We start from the raw sequence: 23,371 nt of genomic DNA, 5'->3' as shown, positions 1-23,371 counted from the left end.
ATCATCAGCAAGGGTAGGTCTTTCAGAACAAAAGAACAGCTCCCTGTGTTTTCAGCTAATCAGATGCCATGGTCACAAAAGCACCGCTACCCCTTCAAACAGATGGTCTGTGGGGATGGAGAGAGTTGGAAGATAGGTCATCATTATCTCTGCGCTCCACAACATTGCAGCTATGTGTTCAACCGAAGAGAGCAACTCATTACCCAAACACACCTTTAGAAGGGTGCACTAATTGTATCGGGATAAGGCCTCATGCACACAACCATTTTTTTTCAAGGTCCGCAAAAACGGGGTTCATAGGTCCGTGATCCGTGACCGTTTTTTGTCCGTTGGCCTTCCTTGATTTTTGGAGGATCCACGGACATGAAAAAAAAGTTGTTTTGGTGTCCGCCTGGCCGTGCGGAGCCAAACGGATCAGTCCTGAATTACAATGCAAGTCAATGGGGACAGATCCGTTTGACGTTGACACAATATGGTGCAATTGCAAACGGATCCGTCCCCCATTGACTTTCAATGTAAAGTCAGGAGTCCCTTTTATACCATCGGATCGGAGTTTTCTACAATCCGATGGTATATTTTAACTTGAAGCGTCCCCATCACCATGGGAACGCCTCTATGTTAGAATATAACATCGGATTTGAGTTAGATCATGAAACTCACATCCGACAGTATATTCTAACAGAGGCGTTCCCATAGTGATGGGGACGCTTCAAGTTAGAATATCCTACGAACTGTGTACATGACTGCCCCCTGCTGCCTGGCAGCACCCGATCTCTTACAGGGGGCTGTGATCCGCACAATTAACCCCTCAGGTGCTGCACCTGAGGGGTTAATTGTGCGGATCATAGCCCCCTGTAAGAGATCAGGTGCTGCCAGGCATGAGGGGGCAGACCCCCCTCCCTCACCTGTATTACATTCATTGGTGGCCAGTGCGGCCTCCCCTCTCCCCCCCTAATTAAAATCAAATTCCGAATCCACCATCATTGGTGGCCAGTGCGGCCTCACCTCCCCCCCCCCCTCCCCCTTCCTAGTTAAAATCACGTTCCCCCATCATTGGTGGCAGTGGAGAGTTCTGATCAGAGTCCCAGTTTAATCGCTGGGGCTCCGATCGGTAACCATGGCAACCAGGACGCTACTGCAGTCCTGGTTGCCATGGTTACTTAGCAATTTTTAGAAGCATGATACTTACCTGTGAGCTGCGATGTCTGTGACCAGCCGGGCGCTCCTCCTACTGGTAAGAAAAAGGACTGTGCGGCGCATTGCTTACAGCGACAGGTGAGGCCGCACTGGCCACCAATGATGGGGAATTCGGAACGTGATTTTAACTGGGGGAGGGGGGGAAGGGGGAGGCCGCACTGGCCACCAATGAATATAATATTGGGGAGGGAGGTCTGCCCCCTCCTGCCCGGCAGCACCTAATCTCTTACAGGGGGATATGATACGCACAATTAACCCTTTAGGTGCGGCACCTGAGGGGTTAATTGTGCGGATCACAGCCCCCTGTAAAAGATCGGGTGCTGCCAGGAAGCAGGGGGCAGTCATGTACACAGTTCTCAGTATATTCTAACTTGAAGCGTCCCCATCACTATGGGAACGCCTCTGTGTTAGAATATACTGTCGGATATGAGTTTTCACAAAGTGAAAACTCATATCTGAAAAAGCTTTTATGCAGACGGATTTGCGATCCGTCTGTGTGAAAGTTGCCAACGGCCACGGATCACGGACGCGGATGCCAATCTTGTGTGCATCCGTGTTTTTTCACGGACCCATTGACTTGAATGGGTCCATGAACCGTTGTCCGTCCAAAAAATAGGACAGGTCATATTTTTTTGACGGACAGGAAACACGGATCACGGCCGCGGATGAACAACGGTGCATTTTCCGAGTTTTCAACGGACCCATTGAAAGTCAATGGGTCCGCAGAAAATCACGGAAAACGGAACAACGGCCACTGATGCACACAACGGTCGTGTGCATGAGGCCTAAGACAGAATGAAGTTAAATGCACAATATCAACAGAAGGGTACTCAAGCGTCTCCCAAATACTTCATAGAGTAAGTATACTGCTGTGACTATGTATCAAATGTAGCCATCAGCAGTTATCCGAACCTCTGCATCAGCATAGCCTGAGAGCTCTGTTCAGTCCCTGACCCCACAAGCGGATTAATGCAGGCAGCAAGGACTGAACAAACAAAACAGCCTGCGCGAACACAGACCTCTGGAACAGAGAGTCTCATGCCTAGAAATATGCATGTTTTATTTTTTTTTAAAGAGTAAAATTGCTTGTACAGGCATTACTAAAACCTCTGTACACACAGCATATATATCATATATATAAAAAGGAATTTCTGTCTGTCACGTCTGTCTGGACATTCTTTATGTGCGACCAAACGACTGGACCGATCTTCACCAAATTTGGCACACAGGTGTCCGGGAAGGTTTTAGACCGGGTCTCAGCTCTCTAGGACGTACCGATCCAGAGATATTCCCAAAAAATGACCCACATTCAAGCCTGCAAGTCTCTCTCTTCAAATCCCAATTGCCATAAACAGTTTTACTCCAGGTTTCCATAACAACCCAGCCATTTTTCTTTACTGCTTAAAGGGGAGGACACAGTGGAGGTCACTGTTATTAAAGGGGCAGTCACTGTGAAAGTCACTGTTAAAGGGGTGGTCAATGCTAAAGGGGCGGGCACTGTGGAGGTCATTGTTAAAGGGCCGGGTACTGTTATGGGGGAAACTATCGATATTTTTTTACAACACATGGAAACATAAAATGAAATAGATGAAATATAACCGTGCGAACCGGGTCCTTCTGCTAAAATATATATATATATAGATATATAGAAGATCCGCAGCACTCCTTAAAAAATAAAATGTGCTCTTTATTCACACATCAAATATTGACAACGTTTCGGTTCTCTCTCAGAACCTTTCTCAGGTACCTGACTTGAGAAAGGTTCTGAGAGAGAACCGAAACGTTGTCAATATTTGATATGTGTGAATAAAGAGCACATTTTATTTTTCAAGGAGTGCTGCGGATCTTCTTCCTTATCTTCCGTCCTGAATCGAGGGACCACCGCTTGCACCCTGTGGTACTGTTGAAGGGAGTGCTGCCAGATTTTCCTTATGGAGATATACACTGCTCAAAAAAATAAAGGGAATACAAAAAAAACACATCCTAGATCTGAATTAAATATTCTTCTGAAATACTTTGTTCTTTACATAGTTGAATGTGCTGACAACAAAAATCACACAAAAATAGAGAACTGGAAATCAAATTTTTCAACCCATGGAGGTCTGGATTTGGAGTCACACTCAAAATTAAAGTGGAAAAACATACTACAGGCTGATCCAACTTTGATGTAATGTCCTTAAAACAAGTCAAAATGAGGCTCAGTAGTGCGTGTGGCCTCCACGTGCCTGTATGACCTCCCTACAACGCCTGTGCATGCTCCTGATGAGGTGGCGGACGGTCTCCAGAGGGATCTCCTCCCAGACCTGGACTAAAGCATCTGCCAACTCCTGGACAGTCTGTGGTGCAACGTGACGTTGGTGGATAGAGCGAGACATGATGTCCCAGATGTGCTCAATTGGATCCAGGTCTGGGGAACGGGCGGGCCAGTCCATAGCATCAATGCCTTCGTCTTGCAGGAACTGCTGACACACTCCAGCCACATGAGGTCTAGCATTGTCTTGCATTAGGAGGAACCCAGGGACAACCGCACCAGCATATGGTCTCACAAGAGGTCTGAGGATCTCATCTCGGTACCTAATGGCAGTCAGGCTACCTCTGGCGAGCACATGGAGGGCTGTGCGGCCCTCCAAAGAAATGCCACCCCACACCATTACTGACCCAATGCCAAACCGGTCGTGCTGGAGGATGTTGCAGGCAGCAGAACGTTCTCCACGGCGTCTCAAGACTCTGTCACATGTGCTCAGTGTGAACCTGCTTTCATCTGTGAAGAGCACAGGGCGCCAGTGGCGAATTTGCCAATCTTGGTGTTCTCTGGCAAATGCCAAACGTCCGGCACGGTGTTGGGCTGTAAGCACAACCCCCACCTGTGGACGTCGGGCCCTCATATCACCCTCATGGAGTCTGTTTCTGACCATTTGAGCAGACACATGCACATTTGTGGCCTGCTGGAGGTCATTTTGCAGGGCTCTGGCAGTGCTCCTCCTGTTCCTCCTTGCACAAAGGCGGAGGTAGCGGTCCTGCTGCTGGGTTGTTGCCCTCCTACGGCCTCCTCCACGTCTCCTGATGTACTGGCCTGTCTCCTGGTAGCGCCTCCATGCTCTGGACACTACGCTGACAGACACAGCAAACCTTCTTGCCACAGCTCGTATTGATGTGCCATCCTGGATAAGCTGCACTACCTGAGCCACTTGTGTGGGTTGTAGACTCCGTCTCATGCTACCACTAGAGTGAAAGCACCGCCAGCTTTCAAAAGTGACCAAAACATCTGCCAGGAAGCATAGGAACTGAGAAGTGGTCTGTGGTAACCACCTGCAGAACCACTTTATTGGGGGTGTCTTGCTAATTGCCTATAAATTCCACCTGTTGTCTATCCCATTTGCACAACAGCATGTGAAATTGATTGTCACTCAGTGTTGCTTCCTAAGTGGACAGTTTGATTTCACAGAAGTGTGATTGACTTGGAGTTACATTGTGTTGTTTAAGTGTTCCCTTTATTTTTTTGAGCAGTGTATATTTAAATATGGTATTGCTAATGTTCATGGGTGCAGCAGTTTTCTTCCATTCAATTCTCAGCATAACCATCGGTCCCCATTATAGTTAATAGGGCCGGGTGGAGCCTCACGCCTCATTCACACGTCAGTGTTTGGTCAGTGATTTCCATCAGCGATTGTGAGCCAAAACCAGGTGCAGCTCTATACACAGAAAAGGTGCAGATCTTTCACTCAAACCTTATGTCTGTGGAGGCTCAAATCCAAGTTTTGGCTCACAATCACTGATTGAAATCACTGACCAAAACACTGACGTATGAATGAGGCTTAAGGCCTCTTTCAGACGGGCGTTGCGGGAAAATGTGCGGGGGTGTTGCGGGAGCACCCGCGATTTTTCCGCGCGAGTGCAAAACATTGTAATGCGTTTTGCACTCGCGTGAGAAAAATCGCGCATGTTTGGTACCCAAACTTCTTCACAGAAGTTCGGGCTTGGGATCGGTGTTCTGTAGATTATAAGAAAAAAAAATAGCAACCATGTTATAAGGGAAAATAATACATTCTGAATACAGAATGCGTAGTAAAATAGCGCTGGAATGGTTAAAAAAATAATAATTTTTTTAACTCACCTTAATCCACTTGCTCGCGCTGCTGGCATCTCGTCTGTCTCCTTCTTTGCTGAACAGGACCTGTGGTGAGCATTCATTCCAGGACCTGTGGTGACGTCACTCCGGTCATCACATGATCTTTTAAAAGATCATGTGATGACCGGAGTGACGTCACCACAGGTCCTGGAATGAATGCTCACCACAGGTCCTGTTCAGCAAAGAAGGAGACCGACGAGATGCCAGCAGCGCGAGCAAGTGGATTAAGGAGAGTTAAAAAAATTATTATTTTTTTAACCCTTCCAGCGCTATTTTACTATGCATTCTGTATTCAGAATGCTATTATTTTCCCTAATAACCATGTTATAAAGGGAAAATAATAATGATCGGGTCTCCATCCCGATCGTCTCCTAGCAACCGTGCGTGAAAATCGCACCGCATCCGCACTTGCTTGCGATTTTCACGCAACCCCATTCACTTCTATGGGGCCTGCGTTGGGTGAAAAACGCAGAATATAGAGCATGCTGCGATTTTTACGCAACGCACAAGTGATGCGTCAAAGTCACCGCTCATGTGAACAGCCCCATAGAAATGAATGGGTCGGTATTCAGTGCGGGTGCAACGCGTTCAACTCACGAATCGCATCCGCGCGGAATACTCGCCCGTGTGAAAGGGGCCTAACAGTGCTGGTGTGCGTAGAGATCCAGCAGGCGGTTCCCTGCTAGAACAGCCTTCCGATCGCTGCCGCTAGTGTGCAACTAGCCTTAGCAGGTAACTGTAGTAGAGTGACCTGTACAGACCAAGAAGTGGCGCCTATCAGGCCTAGTGGCCAGTGCATAAACGGCAGGATTTTGTTTAAATATAGATATTGACATGGAAAAAAAAAAATTCTTCAAAGATATAATGGGTAATTTGCAGATTGTCTTACAAAAATTCGGCACAAATTTCTGTGTGTTACCACCACAAAAATCCATGAGTAACTGTGCTTTGATGCATATCTAATGCAGTTTTGTCGTAGATCAAATCCTGCCTAGCAAGTCAATAACCACACTGAATGAAAATGCAATTTGCTGGTACTGCTGCGTTTTTGCCAAACAAGAATCCGCAATGTGTGCATGTAGACTTCGGCTACTTTCACACTTGCGTTTTGGGCGGATCTGTCATAGATCAGCAAAAATGGATCCGTTACAATAATGCAACCGCCATGAATGGATCAGTTTGTATTATCTGTAAAATAGCTAAGTCATGAACTCCAACGAAAGTCAATGGGAGACTGACCCATTTTCTATTGTGCCAGATTGTGTCTAAGAAAACGGATCTGTCCCCATTGACTTAAGCCTCATGCACACGTCCGTGGAAAACGGTCTGTGTGATACCGGCCTGGATTTCTTCTGAGTGCAGGAGCGCACGGCGTCATTAGTTGCCATGACGCCGTGCGCTTCCTGCTGCCACTGCAGTACAGTAATACACTGGTATGATCTATACCAGTGTATTACTGTACTGCGGCAGCAGCAGGAATCGCACGGCGTCATAGCAACCAATGACGCCGTGCGCTCCTGCACTCAGAAGAAATCCAGGCCGGTATCACACAGACCGTTTTCCACGGACGTGTGCATGAGGCTTTACATTGTGTGCCAGGACGGATCAGTTTGGCTCAGTTTCGTCAAGCGAACATCAAAACGCTACAGGCAGTGTTTTGGTGTCTGCCTCCAGAGCGGAATGGAGACGGAACAGAAGCAAACTGATGCATTCTGAGTGGATTCTTTTCCATTCAGAATGTATTAGGGCAAAACTGATCCGTTTTAGTCCGCTTGTGAGAGCCCATAACGGATGTCGCAAACGGAAAGCCAAAACGAGAGTGTGAAAGTAGCCTTAGGCAGATGGGAGGAAAAAGATAAGCTAGGTTGTAAATCCACTTGTGGATGACTCCCTTAGACCCATATATACGGTAAATACATAAATATGTTAAGACTTCCTGATCTTTGAGAACAGCCACATGGGCCACAGACACAACAGAATGTAGATGACCTCATTAGACTGCTATGGGAGATTTTTCTAGGCATGCTCTATGAACTATACAGAGGTGTTATCCTTAAATGTAATCCTGCCCGTTATGATAATGAGATGGCTATTGAAAAATGACCTACACAGAATAGCAAGTCTTGAAAAATTTTTAGGTCCAGTGGTCAGTGCAAAAACTCCACCATTTTAGGTTTCATGATCTCAAATGTGCCTGTACATCTGAGGTGCATGGAGCGGGTTACTATGCTGGCCTAGGGCCTTGTGAAGGCTCCCAGGACTGCCATATGCAAACTGTTAAAGCCTGCATGCAGCCAGACTTAGGCCTCTTTCACATATCAGTGAATCACATAGGTGCAGTCTATGGTCTCCACAGACAGCACACGTACCCATTGACCGATTTGTGTATTCACACATCAGTGATTTTTCAGACTGTGGATCCGTGGTGACACCACAGAAGCATGACCTTTCTTAATCCGCGATTACAGACAGTTCTCCACACTTTAACCACCTCCGCCCCCATAGCTTAACCCTTTCATGACCAAAGGTGATTGATGCCCCAGTGTCCAGGTCAAAATTTACAAATCTGATATGCGTCACTTTAAGTGGTAATAGCTTTGGAAGACTTTTACTTATCCACGCCATTCTGAGATTGTTTTCTCGTGACACATTGTACTTCATGACAGTCATAAATTTGAGTCAATATATATCACCTTTATTTATGAAAAAATCCCAAATTTACCAAAAATAAATAAAAATTAGCAATTTTCTAAATTTCAATTTCTCTGCTTCTAAAACAGAAAGTGATACCTCATAAAATATTTATTACATAACATTCCCCATATGTCTACTTTATGTTGGCATCATTTTGGAAATGTTATTTTATTTTTTTTAGGACGTTACAAGGCTTAGAAGTTTAGAAGCAATTCTTAAAATTTAAGAAAATTTCCAAAACCCACTTTTTAAGAACTAGTTCAGGTCTGAAGTCACTTTGTGGGGCCTATATAGTAGATACCCCCATAAATGACCCCATTGTAGAAACTAGACCCCTCAAGTTACTTAAAACCAATTTTACAAACGTTATTAACCCTTTAGGTGTTCCACAAGAATTAAAGGAAAATGGAGAGGAAATTTCTAAATTTCACTTTTTTAGCAGATTTTCTATTTTATTACATTTTTTTCTTTAACACATTAAGAATTAACAGCCAAACAAAACTCAATATTTATTACTCTGATTCTGCGGTTTACAGAAACACCCAACATGTGGTCGTAAACTGATGTAAGGGCGCACGGCAGGGCGCAGAAGGAAAGGAACACCGTATGGTTTTTGGAAGGCAGATTTTGCTGGATTGGTTTTCTGAACGCCATATGTTTTTTATTTTTCTACCGATCGTCTTGTGCAGGGGCTCATTTTTTGAAGAAAGAGTTGAGGTTTTTATTGGTACCATTTTTGGGTACATAGGATTTTTTGATCATTCATTATTATGGGACAAGGTGGCCAAAAAATTGGCTGTTTTGGAACCTTTTTTTTTTTTTTTACAGCGTTCATCTGAGGGGTTAGGTCATGTGACAGTTTTATAGAGCAGATCGTTACGGACGTGGCAATACCTAATATGTATACTTTTTCTTATTTATTTAAGTTTTACACAATAATAGCATTTCTGAAACCAAAAAAATGATGTTTTAGTGTCTCTATAGTCTGAGAGCCATAGCTTTTTTATTTTTTGGGCGATTGTCTTAAATATGGGCTTTTTTTGCGGGATGAGGTAACGGTTTGATTGGTACTATTTTGGGGTATATACGCCTTTTTTGATCGCTTGCTGTTGCACTTTTTGTGATGTAAGGTGACAAAAATGGCTTATTTTTTTACACCGTTTTTATTTTTTATGGTGTTTATTGGACGGGGTTGATGATGTGATATATTTATAGAGATGGTCGCTACGGACGCGGTGACACCTAATATGTGTGGTTTTTGTTAGTTTTTTTTTATAGGAAAAGGATTTTTTTTTTACATTTTTACTTTTATTATTTTCAATTTTTTTTTTATCAGTTCCCTCTTGGACATACCATATGCTTTTGCATTGCAAAGTATAATACAATCAGATGCCTGTAGGTGGCAGCACCGGACGCCTATGCCATGGCAACCGGACGCCTTTGCAAAGCGTCCGGTTGCCATGGCAACCATCGGGCGCTGCGATCGCAGCAGCCCTGATGGTTGAGAGAGAGGGAGCCCCCTCCCTCTATTAACCCCATGGATGCCGCTACTGCGGCATCTATGCGGTTACTGCAGTGTCAGCATAGAGCTGACACACGCTGCTGATGGCGGCGGCTCAGGAATGGAGACGCCGCCATCACTCACAGAAGGGGGACCGCATCGGGGGCAGCATTTTACTTATAACAGATCGGGGCAGGAGGGGGCGGACGCATCGGGGGCAGGGGGCAGCATTTTACTTATTACAGATGGCGGCAGGAGGGGGCGGACGCATCGGGGGCAGGGCACAGCATTTTATTTATTACAGATCGGGGCAGGAGGGGGCGGACCGCATCGGGGGCAGGGTAAGAAGAAGGACAAGAAGGGGGCACAGATCGGGGGCTTCAGGACACATTACCGATTTCAGGCTGTGATCTGCAGAGCGCAGATCAGAGCCTGAAACCGGCATTTTAACACTGCCGCGATCCGATTGGTTAGTCTGCACAGACTAACCAATCGGATCGATTGCCGGCAAGGGGCCACTCTGATTGGCCCCTTGCTGGCATTACTAGACTGTATGCTGTCCGTGACAGCAGCAGGGCTCGGGCAGAAGCTTTAATCCAAGCGCTTTGCAGCGCTTGGATTAAAGAGCTGGTTTGACGTCTATACACGTGATAGCTGCACGGGGTATGTGCAGCTATCACGTATATATACAGATTGCGGTCGTGAAGAGGTTAAACACCCTGAAAGACCAGGCCACTTTTTACACTTCTGACCTACCCTACTTTCACCGTTTATTGCTCGGTCATGCAACTTACCACCCAAATGAATTTTACCTCCTTTTCTTCTCACTAATAGAGCTTTCATTTGGTGGTATTTCATTGCTGCTGACATTTTTACTTTTTTTGTTATTAATCGAAATTTAACGATTTTTTTGCAAAAAAATGACATTTTTCACTTTCAGTTGTAAAATTTTGCAAAAAAAACGACATCCATATATAAATTTTGCTCTAAATTTATTGTTCTACATGTCTTTGATAAAAAAAAAATGGTTTGGGTAAAAGTTATAGCGTTTACAAACTATGGTACAAAAATGTGAATTTCCGCTTTTTGAAGCAGCTCTGACTTTCTGAGCACCTGTCATGTTTCCAGAGGTTCTACAATGGCCAGACAGTACAAACACCCCACAAATGACCCCATTTCGGAAAGTAGACACCCTAAGGTATTCGCTGATGGGCATAGTGAGTTCATAGAACTTTTTATTTTTTGTCACAAGTTAGTGGAAAATGATGATTTTTTTTTTTTTTTTTTCTTACAAAGTCTCATATTCCCCTAACTTGTGACAAAAAATAAAAACTTCCATGAACTTACTATGCCCATCAGCGAATACCTTGGGGTGTCTTCTTTCCAAAATGGGGTCATTTGTGGGGTAGTTATACTGCCCTGGCATTCTAGGGGCCCAAATGTGTGGTAAGGAGTTTGAAATCAAATTCTGTAAAAAATGAGCGGTGAAATCCGAAAGGTGCTCTTTGGAATGTGGGCCCCTTTGCCCACCTAGGCTGCAAAAAAGTGTCACACATGTGGTATCTCCGTATTCAGGAGAAGTTGGGGAATGTGTTTTGGGTTGTCATTTTACATATACCCATGCTGGGTGAGAGAAATATCTTGGCAAAAGACAACTTTTCCCATTTTTTTATACAAAGTTGTCTTTTGCCAAGATATTTCTCTCACCCAGCATGGGTATATGTAAAATGACTCCCCAAAACACATTCCCCAACTTCTCCTGAATACGGACATACCACATGTGTGACACTTTTTTGCAGCCTAGGTGGGCAAAGGGGCCCAAATTCCTTTTAGGAGGGCATTTTTAGACATTTGGATACCAGACTTCTTCTCACGCTTTGAGGCCCCTAAAATGCCAGGGCAGTATAAATACCCCACATGTGACCCCATTTTGGAAAGAAGACACCCCAAGGTATTCAATGAGGGGCATGGAGAGTTCATAGAAAAAAAAAAATTTTGGCACAAGTTAGCGGAAATAGATTTTTTTGATTTTTTTCTCACAAAGTCTCCCTTTCCGCTAACTTGGGACAAAAATTTCAATCTTTCATGGACTCAATATGCCCCTCAGCGAATACCTTGGGGTGTCTTCTTTCCAAAATGGTGTTATTTGTGGGGTGTTTGTACTGCCCTGGCATTTGAGGGTCTCCGCAATCATTACATGTATGCCCAGCATTAGGAGTTTCTGCTATTCTCCTTATATTGAGCATACGGGTAATGAGATTTTTTTTTTCCGTACAGCCTCTGGGCTGAAAGAAAAAAATGAACGGCACAGATTTCTTCATTTGCATCGATCAATGTGGATGAAAAAATCTCTGCCAAAAAAAGAAAAAGGAGGGGAAAGGCGTCTGCCAGGACATAGGAGCTCCGCCCAACATCCATACCCACTTAGCCCGTATGCCCTGGCAAACCAGATTTCTCCATTCACATCAATCGATGTGGATGAATAAATCATTGCCGGGATTTTTTTTTTTATATATACAAAGTGCTTGCCAAAGTATATGAACACCGCCACCTCCTCAGCTAATATGCCTCGGCAAACGTATCTTTTACTGCAGAGGAGAAATCTCGTCTTGCAGCGCCGCATACACTGACTTGCGTGTAATCTGACAGCAGCGCAATGCTTCTGTCCGAATGCACATCAGTGCTGCAGCTGGTCGATCGGTTGGTCCACCTGGAAGGTAAAAAAAACAAAAGAAAAAAGAAAAAAACCAGGCCGCAACGCAATAAATTTATTAACTTTTGAACAGAACATATTAAACTTTTTTTAACTTTTTTAACTAAACGTTAACTTTTTTACTTACCGGTATTTATTTTTTTTGTTTAGTTTTTTTTTTACCTTTATAGAACAAACCTCTCCTTCCCCATGGGACAATGTGCAAAGCGCAAATCGCCCAAAGATGTGGCGAAGTACGTTATGCACTTTATCCCAGGTGAAAGGAGAGGTTTGCAGCAGCTGTGAGTAAAAGGGCCCTAATAGCCCTGTGTGCCTGTCCTGTGAGATGCAATCCCTATGCTAGGTGTACCTGTGTGTGGTACTTCCGGAAACACTCACCAAAGCATAGGGCAGGGTGGTCAGGACAGTCAGGACAGAAATAGCGGGTGTCACGCCTTATTCCACTCCTGCTACAGACACGACATCTTTTTCGGGGTGACGGTTGGGTTGAGGTACCAGGAACGACACTAGGGAAATGTCGCTCGTGTAGACGGCTAACTACACTGGTGGATGGGGCCACGGAACCTCCTGGATACAGGAGGTTCTCGATGATCTCTTCCTGGAATTTGAGGAAGGATCCTGTTCTCCCAGCCTTACTGTAGAGAACAAAACTATTATACAGCGCCAATTGAATTAAATATACAGACACCTTCTTATACCAGCGTCTAGTTCTGCGGGAAACTAAATACGGAGACAACATCTGGTCATTGAAGTCCACCCCTCCCATGAGCGCATTATAGTCGTGGACACAGAGGGGCTTTTCAATGACACGGGTTGCTCGCTCAATTTGGATTGTCGTGTCTGCGTGAATGGAGGAGAGCATGTAAACGTCACGCTTGTCTCTCCATTTCACCGCGAGCAGTTCTTCGTTACACAAGGCAGCCCTCTCCCCCCTTGCAAGACGGGTGGTAACGAGCCGTTGGGGGAAGCCCCGGCGACTAGTTCGCGTGGTGCCACAGGCGCAAATCCGTTCTAGAAACAAATGCCTAAAGAGGGCCACACTTGTGTAAAAATTGTCCACATAAAGATGGTACCCCTTGCCGAATAAGGGTGACACCAAGTCCCAGACTGTCTTCCCACTGCTCCCCAGGTAGTCAGGGCAACCGACCGGCTCCAGGGTCTGATCTTTTCCCTCATAGATCCGAAATTTGTGGGTATAGCCTGTGGCCCTTTCACAGAGCTTATACAATTTGACCCCATACCAGGTGCGCTTGCTTGGGATGTATTGTTTGAAGCCAAGGCGCCCGGTAAAATGTATTAGGGACTCGTCTACGCAGATGTTTTGCTCGGGGGTATACAAATCTGCAAATTTCTGGTTGAAATGGTCTATGAGGGGCCGAATTTTGTGGAGCCGGTCAAAAGCTAGGTGGCCTCTGGGACGGGAGGTGGTGTTGTCGCTAAAATGCAGGAAACGGAGGATGGCCTCAAATCGTGCCCTGGACATAGCAGCAGAGAACATGGGCATGTGATGAATCGGGTTCGTGGACCAATATGACCGCAATTCATGCTTTTTAGTTAGACCCATGTTGAGGAGAAGGCCCAAAAAAAATTTTAAGTTCGGAAACTTGGACTGGTTTCCACCGGAAAGGCTGGGCATAATAGCTTCCCGGGTTGGCGGATATAAATTGTGTGGCATACCGGTTTGTCTCTGCCACGACTAAGTCCAAGAGCTCCGCAGTCAAGAACAGCTCAAAAAATCCCAGGGCCGAACCGATTTGAGCCGTCTCAACCCCAACTCCAGACTGGGCGATGAAAGGGGGAACTAATGGTGCGGCTGAAGTTGGTGACTGCCAATCAGGGTTTGCCAGCACCTCAGGGATTCTAGGGGCTCTACGGGTCTGTCTGTGCGGTGGCTGCGACGGGGTAACTACTGCACGTGCCACCGTACCAGCTTCAACTGCCCTTCTGGTGCTCGCCACGTCACCATGTTGTACGGCAGTGCTGGTACTAGGTCCAGGGAGGGCTGCGCTGCTGGTGTATGCCTCACCACATGATCCGGCAGCGACAGCCCCACTCTGCTGCTCTTGAAGCGGATCCTGCATAACCTGTGGTCTAGCGACACGGGGCCTGGTACGCCTGGTGCTATCAGGGACCTCCACCTCCTCGTCCGAACTTTGGGTCAGAGAGCCACTGCTTTCCACAGGTTCATATTCTGACCCGCTAGATTCGTCAGATGAGGGTTCCCACTCCTCATCCGACTGGGTCAGAATCCTGTAGGCCTCTTCAGAAGAATACCCCCTGTTTGACATTTTGGACTACTAAATTTAGGGGTATTCCCTGAGACTACCCAAGAAAAAAAGCAAACCTGTCTTACAAAGGGGAGGCTAGCGAAGTACCGGAGGCCGCTGCAAGATAAAAAATATCAAAACAGATTTTTTTATCGCCGCAGTGCATGTAAAATGAATGTGCAGTGATCAAAAAATATATATTTTTTGTCACTGCGGTGGGGTGGGCGTGGGCGACCGATCAGGCCTCATCGGGCAAACACTGCGTTTTGGGTGGAGGGCGAGCTAAGGTGACACTAATACTATTATAGATCTGACCGTGATCAGTTTTGATCACTTACAGATACTATAAAAGTACAAATGCTGATTAGCGATACGCTAAACAGTGAATAAGTGACTGCGGTGCGGTGGGCTGGGCGCTAACTCACGCTAAACTACCTAACCAAGGGGCCTAAACTATCCCTAAAACCTAACAGCCAATACTAGTGAAAAAAAAAAAGTGACAGTTTACACTGATCACTTTTTTTCCTTTAACTAGTGATTGACAGGGGTGATCAAAGGGTTAATTGGGGTGCAATGGGGGGGGTGATCTGGGGCTACAGTGAAGTGTTTGGTGTACTCACAGTTCAGTCTGCTCCTCTGCTGGATCCAACCGACGAAAAGGACCAGCAGAGGAGCAGACAAGCCATATAACAGATCATATTTACTAATATGATCTGTTATATGACTTGTGATTGGATTTTTTGAAAATCGCCAGCCTGCCAGCCAGCCAATGATCGTTGCTGGCAGGCTGGTGACGAACTTGTTCTTTAAATTTTGCCGGCCCGCGATGCGCATGCGCGGGCCGGCTTTGAGCGAAATCTCGCGTCTCGCGAGATGACGCGTATATGCGTGACTCCACGCAGCGCTGCCGCCTCCGGAACGCGAATCTGCGTTAGGCGGTCCGGAGGTGGTTAAGTCCTCAGACAGTTCTCTTTCTGTTGTCCATGCTTAGTATGGCACACACAGACACACAATGCAAAGACTAAGTGAACTTCTCAATTTTTTATCTGCTTTCATGAGTGATTTTTATATTGCCCACACCTGTTACTTGCCCCAGGAGAGTTTAAGGGAGCATCACATGTTTGAAACAATCTTATTTATTCACAATTTTGTCCAGCCCATTTTTGGAGTTTGGTGTGACATTATGTCCAATTTGCTTTTTTTTTCCCTCCCTTTTTTGGTTTTGTTCCAATACACATAAAGGGAATAAACATGTGTATAGCAAAATATGTGTTACTGCAATACTTTTCTGTGAGAAATACTTTCAGAGGGCCTAAAATTATGTTAGTTGATAAGGGGAGATAGAGATAGAGATAGATCTATCATTCTTTGCAGTCTGCCATGTGTACTGGCCATGTGTGTTCCACATTTTTCTGAACGCACAAGGCTAGTCATATAATAGAAATGCCTATTCTTGTCCGGGATTTAGGACGTGCTCTATCTTTTTTGTGGGGCCATGGAAAAAACTGAACTACTGATGCGGACAGCACACAGTGGCTCCATTTTTTGTGGCTCCATTGAAATGAATGGGTCCACACCTGTTCCACGAGATTACAGAACAGATGCAGACCCAGAAATACGGTCATGTGAATGGACCCTAATCTTCTCTGTAGCAAGCAGGTAACTACAGTAAAGTGATCTGTACAGACCAAGAAGTGGCAGTGAAAACTGCAGGATTTTTAATTTTTATTTTAACATACTGCCAAGGAAGATTAAATAATAACAAAAAAAATGGTTTACAAGTATTTTACATAAAAACATGATTTGAACAATAGATCATTTTCTGATGAAAAATTCCCTTTAAAGAAGCATTCCCAAAAATGTTTCTATTCTGACCTGTTAGAAAGGTGCATTATGTAATCTGTAGTGAAGGTCATTTTCTTACCAGTGTCTGTATTTGTGAATTACATCTCCCTTCTGATGCTCAGCTGTGTCATGTGACAAACACTCTACCTCTCCAAATGACACAGCAAGGAAGTCAGTTTCTCGATGTATTCCTATGACAGCCTCACTCTCGGTCTCACAGGAATGAATAGAGAAGTAAGTGACTTCCTGTCCTGTGTCAGTTGGAGATTAGAGAGTTGATCACATCACAGGGCTGAGAATCAGAAAGGAGGTTAAAACTCAAATACAGACACTGGTTTAATTTTTCCATCAAATTATACACTGCTTGTTTCCACGGTTACGACCACCCTATAATCCAGCAGTGGTGGTCATTCTTGCACACTATAGGAAAAAGCACTTGCATATGTGCAGTGCCACGTTCCTGGCCACCAGAGAGGCTGGTGCTTTTTCCTATAGTGTGCAATCACGACCACCATTGATGGATTGCAGGGTGGTCATAACTAGAGTTGTTGCGATACCAAATTTTTTTTATTCGGTTTCGATACCATAAAAAAGTATTGCGATACTCTATACCACGCAAAAAAATTAACCAAAAAAGCCACGTGCATTCCGCATTTTAAAAAATGGCGAATTGCGCAGTTTTATTTAGTTTTTCTGTTCTGGCATTCACAGCATAGATTTTTTTTATATTTTAATAGTTTGGACTTTTCTGGCGTGGCGATATGTAATATGTTTATTTATTGTTTATACATTTTATATGTGAAATTGGGAAAGGGGGCGATTCATACTTAATATTTTGGTGTTTGTTTTTTTTACACTTTTTATTTAATAACTATTTCCCCCCTTAGGGGCTAGAACCTGGGATTTTTTTTCATCCCCTGTCCTATTCACCCTGATAGAGCTCTATTAGGGTGAATAGGACTTCACACTGTCCCTGCTGCTCTGTGCTTTGTGCACACAGCATCAGGGATGTTACCATGGCAGCAAGGGCTTCAGTAGCGTCCTGGCTGCCATGGTAACTGATCTGAGCCCCAGGATTACACTGCTGGGGCTCCGATCAGAAGCTGCCACTGCACCACTAATGAGGGGGAGGGGAGAGGACCCTGTGGCCACTGCGCCACCAATGATTCTAATACTGGGGCGTTGAGAGGGGCGGGCGCATTGCGCCACCAATGATTTTAATGGGTTGGGGGGCACACTGCATCACCAATGATAATTACCCCTTAATACAGGAGGCGGGTACTGGCAGCAGATCAGCGTCAGGGTGCCGGCAATGCGATTCTGCTGCCGACACCTGCCTCCTGTATTATGTGTTAAATACTTCTTTATACGAGTCCAGACTAAGGCTACACAGAGCGGCGCCCAGCGATGTCCCAGCACTTACTTTTATTCCTGGGCGCCACTCCGTTCGCCTGCAGTGCCCCATTACCGTCTCCTCTACTGCTCCATATGCTAATTACTATCGGAGCAATGGGGAGGAGACACCAGCTTCTCTAGTGGGCGTTCCTTCTCCCTGGCTGTAGCTCTGTCCAATCGCAGGGCAGCGAGAAGGAAAACCCATTAGAGAAGCTGATGTCTCCTCCCCATCGCTCCGATAGTAATTAGCATGTGGAGCAGGAGAGGAGACAGTAAAGGGGCACAGCAGGTGAACGGAGCGGCGCCCAGGAATAATAGTAAGTGCTGGGACATCGCTGGGCGCCGCTCTGTGTAGGAAAAGTACTATCATTGGTGGCGCAGTGCGCCCTCCGCTCCTCTCTTCTCATTGGTGGCGGTGGCAGCACAGGGGGAAGGAAGACACTGCTTTCTTCTCCCCTGTGCTGCCGAGAGAACATGAGCGCGCTGACAGCAGCGCGCTCATGTTCAGAGATACTAGACTGCGCAGAAGCGCAGCCCAGTATCGAAAAAATGGAAATCCCGGTATCGTATCGATACTGGGACAAAAGTATTGATTGGGTATTGAAATTTCGATACCCGCAACAACCCTAGTCATAACCATGGAAATGAGCAGTGTATAATGTGATGGAAAAATGAAGCAATATGGATAACAACAATACATTAGTAAATGGCATTTAGACAACCCTTTTAAAGGGAACCTGTCATGTGGATATTTGATTATAATCTAACTAATTATATACAATCATCAACTACTAAAAAGTGCCTTAGGCTACTTTCACATTTGCGCTCGGGGCTCCGCTTGAAGGCTCTCACAAGCGGCCCCGAACGCATCCGTGCAGCCCCAATGCATTCTGAGTGGATGCGGATCCGCTCAGAATGCCTCAGTCTGGCTCCGTTTTGCCTCCGTTCCGCTCAGCAGGCGGACACCCGAACGCAGCTTGCAGCGTTCAGGGGGTCCGCCTGGCCGTGCGGAGCCAAACGGATCCGTCCAGACTTACAATGTAAGTCAATAGGGACGGATCCGTTTGAAGTTGACACAATATGGTGCAGACACCAGACGGATCCGCTCTGAACGCGTGTGAAAGTAGCCTTAGATATATTCACTTACTGGTGTGACAGATGGCTACCTCATAATATACACACAAAGATGCTGCATGCTAATGAGCTGATTTGATTCCAGCGTGATGTCATTGGGTCCAGCGTATATTTAATTCAGAGCTATAGCCACTCCCCTGCCCACCTGCTGCTGATTCATATGGAAACAAACTGTCATTCAACAGCAGGTGGGCGGGGAGAGTCAGGAGCTCATGAATATTCATGACTCATCATTATCAGCTGGTGCTTTTCAATACAAGATGCTGGCAGATTGACTGGGTCAATTAAAGAAAGTGACCCAGCATTTTGCTAAGACAATCAGTCACTTATTTATGTTGCCCTTCGTTAGGACACCATAAAGCTGGTGACAGGTTCCCTTTAAGGTGGATTTAGACGCTCTAATAATCGTCCAGATTATTGGGAATGACCGGTTCTGTGAAAAGTCGTTCCTTATCACCTGGCCAACAAAGGCTACTTTCACACTTGCGTTTTGTGCGGATCCGTTCAGATACTACAACTGTCTGCATCCGCTCAGAACGGATCCGTTTGTATTATCTTTAACATAGCCAAAACTGATCCGTCTTGAACACCTTTGAAAGTCAATGGAGGACGGATCCGTTTTCTATTGTGTCAGTGAAAATGGATCCGTCCCTATTGACTTACATTGTGTGCCAGGACGGATCCGTTTGGCTCAGTTTCAAGCAGCGTTTTGGTGTCCGCCTCAAAAGCGGAATGGAGGACGGAACGGAGGCAAACTGATGCATTCTGAGCGGATGCTTTTCCATTCAGAATGCATTAGGGCAAAACTGATCCGTTTTAGACCGCTTGTGAGAGCCCTGAACGGATGTCACAAACGGAAAGCCAAAACCCAAGTGTGAAAGTAGCCTAAAAGTGCCTCCATTCATCGGGTGATCCTGTCTCTTGTGCAGGCTCCACCAATCATGGCTTCTGGGCAGCAGATCGCATGGTCTAAACAGCAGTCTGCTGCCCAGAAGCCATCACAATAGTGATCCCTTGTCCTCATATTGTGAAGGAGATCGCGGCATGTAAATGTGCAGTCTGCTTCACTAAGCGAGCAGCCGACTGTCGGGAAGGAAAGCCTCTGTCGCGACAATCGGCCCTTCTAAACCCACCTTTAGTTTTCCCTCCATACAATGTCCATGGACTTCTAGCCATCCAGGCACAGGACAACTTGCTACAGTGTGGCCAGCCTCTGAATGGAAGCAAGGATGTGCTCTTCGCTGAAGGGGAGCAGAGATGAAATAAACCGCACTGGAAAGTTGCAGACTGCCAGGACATATAATAACATTTGGGTCACGGCCTCATCGTCATATAATATAGAATGGCCACTTGCTGATCACACACTAAACTGACAGTCCACAAGCTCCATAACTCAGAGAGAGCAGCCGTGTATACACTGTGCGGTACCGCATATCCGGTTTGCTGTATTCAGACACTTAGAGCCCCCAAGAGGCAGTGCCCGGGCTGATGTCACACGCGAACAGGTGGAATGACGGGCACTGCGGCACGTACCCCGCACATCACACAGGCGCCCACCTACGTGCCCAGCACCAGGCATGCTCGCTGCGACGCTCATAGATAATTCCTCGCACATCCGCTTTGCCCCTACAAAAACGCACGAAACCTGTCACCTCGATGACGTCACAGTCGCATCACTTACTCATGACGTCACTCAGAATAATGCTGGCCCATCAACAGTTAGAAACTAGCGAACAGAGCGTTATTCAGAGACGCTCCTCCCAAACTCACCAGAGTTCAAAACCACCGATAAGAAACCACCGCCATTTTGTCGCGCCGTGTTCTGGTCCGACATGACACTGATTACACCGAGACTCATTACACCTCACCTACCTCACCCGCCCCGCCCATTGCTATGCTAATTGGCCCAAGTATCTGTCAGTTATATATTTCCATAAATCCTTGCAGGTTTAGCCACTGAGGGGCGGGGCTAATACGCTAATAAGTGCTCCGTTTGTTGCCGCCTTCCATGGGCGTTTGTTGTGAGATGGCAGGGCTGTGATTGGTCAGGGCACCTGGCGGGGGTGGAGCTACACGGAGGTGGATAACTAGTTGGGAGTGTTGTCTGTCTGTGTTTTCCTTCTTTTCTTGGTGAGGAGCGGAAACATCAAGATAGGCTGGTCAGTCAGGCAGGGGCTATAGCGGCTGTGTGTGAAAAATAGCTTGTGCAGACTAACCCCTTCAGGACCCAGCCATCTTTCACAAATCTGACATATGTCACTTTATGTGGTAATAACTTTAACCCTTTAACCACCTCAGCCCCCCTAGCTTAAACACCCTTAATGACCAGGCCACTTTTTACACTTCTGACCTACACTACTTTCACCGTTTATTGCTCGGTCATGCAACTTACCACCCAAATGAATTTTACCTCCTTTCCTTCTCACTAATAGAGCTTTCATTTGGTGGTATTTCATTGCTGCTGACATTACTTATTTTTTTGTTATTAATCGAAATTTAACGATTTTTTTGCAAAAAAATGAAATTTTTCACTTTCAGTTGTAATTTTTAAAAAAAAAAACTATATCCATATATAAATTTTTCTTAAAATTTATTGTTCTATATAAAATAAAATATAAAAGTCAGTCCTGTGTCCCAACACGGACAGTTACTTGCGCTGCTGGTTCCGATGTAGTGTGGTAGGTAGTTCACACTGGATAATCGTGTAATGGAAGTTTGGAAACCGCGCTGCTTGAGACTATATCATCCGGTTCACAGGTGAATGAAACTGGGCAACAGCCTCTATCCTCCTCACCCAAAGGATCCGATCCTCCACAGACCGCCTCCTCTGCAGGGTTAAGAAAATTGGCAAATAGTGTAGCACCCTCTTAAGAGTTGGTTTAAAAGGTTTTATTCTACTCACAAGCGATAGTAGACAAAAGGCATATAGCAAAGGTAAAAACCGTAACGTTCCTGCCCGACCCGGGTTTCGCTCTCTGGCTTCCTCAGGGGCGACAACTGCGCATGTCCACAGTGGGGCCCTTTAAATAGCCCAGCTTCCCAAATTACAGGAGCCGATGTTCATCCAAATCATATTAAAATATCACTATAAGCAATGTTTTCACATAGTTTCCAAATCATATAAGATACAAATAAAATACAAACAATAATCTTCACATATATTTGAAAAAGAGTTCTCTTCCAATCCAAAACACTTATTTTCCATGCTTCCCCTTTCGGGTTACCGCAGCTTTATGGCGCAAATAAACTTAATTATTCATACCACCATACACTTCCATCTCGTGACACATCTTCTATTATTATCACTTCTCCATTTATTAATACAGCCTGTATCCCAAATCCCTCAATCTTTCCACATTTACCTATGCCGTTCATAATGCAATCGCCTAGGCACCGCCCACTCTTGGTCACGTCATTCAGGAGCTCTCAACCTCCCCTCCTCCTCATGACGTACACATCACGTGATACAACCGCCCATTGAGCGGTCACTCCCCATGACGTCGCCCAAAGGTCCTCAAGAGGGAAGGTAAAGAACCCACCAAATAGCGTCACCCGCAGGAATAGTTTACACTAGGCATGGTTTTAAATCAAACAAGTTAGTGGAATATGAGACTTTGTAAGAAAAAATAAATAAAAAAAAAATCATTTTCCGCTAACTTGTGACAAAAAATAAAAAATTCTAGGAACTCGCCATGCCCCTCACGGAATACCTTGGGGTGTCTTCTTTCCAAAATGGGGTCACTTGTGGGGTAGTTATACTGCCCTAGCAATTTAGGGGCCCTAATGTGTGAGAAGTAGTTTGAAATCAAAATGTGTAAAAAATGACCTGTGAAATCCTAAAGGTGCTCTTTGGAATGTGGGCCCCTTTGCCCACCTAGGCTGCAAAAAAGTGTCACACATCTGGTATCGCCGTACTCAGTAGAAGTTGGGCAATGTGTTTTGGGGTGTCTTTTTAATATACTCATGCTGGGTGAGAGAAATATCTCTGCAAAAGACAACTTTTCCCATTTTTTATACAAAGTTGGCATTTGACCAAGATATTTATCTCACCCAGCATGGGTATATGTAAAATGACACCCCAAAACACATTGCCCAACTTCTCCTGGGCTGGACAGGGGGGTGATCAGGGAGTCTATATGGGGTGATCAGGGGTTAATGAGGGGTTAATAAGTGACAGGGGGGGTGTAGTGTAGTGGTGTTTGGTGCTACTTATTACTGAGCTGCCTGTGTCCTCTGGTGGTCGATCCAAACAAAAGGGACCACCAGAGGACCAGCTAGCAGGTATATTAGATGCTGTTATCAAAACAGCGTCTAATATACCTGTTAGGGGTTAAAAAAATCGCATCTCCAGCCTGCCAGCGAACGATCGCCGCTGGAAGGCTGGAGATTCACTCGCTTACCTTCCGATCACAGGAAATCTCACTGACTGTGCGCTGAGCTGCCGCCTCCGGAACGCGATCCTGCGTTAGGCGGTCCGGAGGCAGTTAAAGGGAACC

At 45.6% G+C, this 23,371-nt stretch overlaps 1 protein-coding gene across 2 annotated transcripts in view; it reads right to left on the bottom strand.

Moving 5' to 3' along the window:
• KAT6B (lysine acetyltransferase 6B) overlaps positions 1-20,757 on the bottom strand; it is a 373,094-nt gene extending 352,337 nt beyond the window's left edge. For both annotated transcript variants that reach the window (XM_040435104.1, XM_040435105.1), the window contains exon 1: positions 20,646-20,757. The gene's annotated coding sequence lies outside the window, so the exon portion shown is untranslated. The remainder of the gene's footprint in view (positions 1-20,645) is intronic.
• Between the last annotated feature and the right edge of the window lie 2,614 nt (positions 20,758-23,371).

Source organism: Bufo bufo, chromosome 6 (assembly GCF_905171765.1).
Source record: "Bufo bufo chromosome 6, aBufBuf1.1, whole genome shotgun sequence".
NCBI classification, from domain to species: Eukaryota; Metazoa; Chordata; class Amphibia; order Anura; family Bufonidae; genus Bufo; species Bufo bufo.
The sequence above is the reverse complement of the archived record's forward strand: the minus strand, read 5'-3'. Positions and strand labels throughout refer to the sequence as shown.